Here is a 1,448-nt window from a genome sequence, read left to right on the forward strand (position 1 = left end):
CTCCTGGGGATTGAGCTCTTTAAAGTGGAGAAGAGACTGAAGGAAGGGCCATCCAGAGACTGCCCCACCTAGGGATCCATCCCACAAACAGACACCAAACCCAGACACTGTTGGTACTGGCAAGAAGTGCTTGCCAGCAGGAGCCTGATACAGCTGTCTCCTGAGAGGCTTTGCCAGATCTTGACCACTACAGATGCGTATGCTCACAGTCAATCTTCTTCAGATTGAGCACAGGGAACCCCACATGGAGGAGTTAGGAGAAGAACTGAAGGAGTTGACGGGGCCTTATCTGGCATCAATGGGAGGGGAGGTCCTTGGTCCTGTGAAGGCTTGATTCTCCAGTGTAGAGGCATGCTAGGGCAGTGAGGTGGGAGTGGGTGGGTTGTTGGAGGAACATCCTCACAAAAGCAGAATAAGGAGGAGGGGACGGGATAGGGGCTTTGCAGAGAGGAAACGAGGAAAGGCAATAACATTTGAAATGTAAACAAATAAAATATCCAATTAAAAAATGAGAAAAATAATAATTGGGAAGGAATGAACAATTGGGGGAAGACTTTGCAGTGATAGTGGTAGAACATGAGAGTTGATACTGGGATTTAAGTATATAAATAAATTAATTTAATTAATAAGTAAAAAAAAGAATATGCAAAAAATTAATCAGTTGACAAATACTCCACTTATCAAGAACAAGTGACAAAGATGAATATAAACATTATAAGTGAGAGTATGACTCACTAACCCTAAATATATTTTGAAATAATGCTGGACATGTCCATGTTTATGGAATAAATACTGTAGAACAGATGAAAAAGAAGTTGTATAAAAGTACAAAAACAAAATCCACTTCATCAAGCCTTCAACAGAAATGCAGAATTCTGACTGAAGTGCTGTATTCACATTAGTATTTAGAGATTTTCCCCAGCTCATCTTCCCAGTAATATCCTCTCTTTTCAATATTTTAAAACTCCAATGGCCAGTGAGAAGGCTCTGCAGGTGCTAGTAACACTTATTACCAGTGTTTGCTCACCTGAACCCCCATGATGGAAGGAAAGAAACAAATAGGTGCTAAATATTAGCAATAGTCAGAGTCTTGGACTATTCTATTCTAACTATAAAACTTAACTGATTAAAATATATGTTAAGTGTAAACATAAAGTAAATGTATTTATATCTTGTGAATAGGTGTACAAGCAAATATTATTCATCAGATCCAGTGATATATTTGGAGCAATTATCAGGATTGACAAAGGTTTATTATACAAATGGCAGGTTGAGTTTTAAATGAAAATGCAAGTCAATTATTTTAAGGCCTATGGATCTTTTAGATGTTACAAAACGTGTAAAACTATCATAAAAAATCTTGATAAACAATATTTTACATTTTTTAAAAAGTTTTCCTGACAGAAACCAATGGGCCAATGGCTAGATAACTGATAAAACAGAAATCT

This window comes from Apodemus sylvaticus, chromosome 19, assembly GCF_947179515.1.
Source record: "Apodemus sylvaticus chromosome 19, mApoSyl1.1, whole genome shotgun sequence".
Lineage (NCBI taxonomy): Eukaryota > Metazoa > Chordata > Mammalia > Rodentia > Muridae > Apodemus > Apodemus sylvaticus.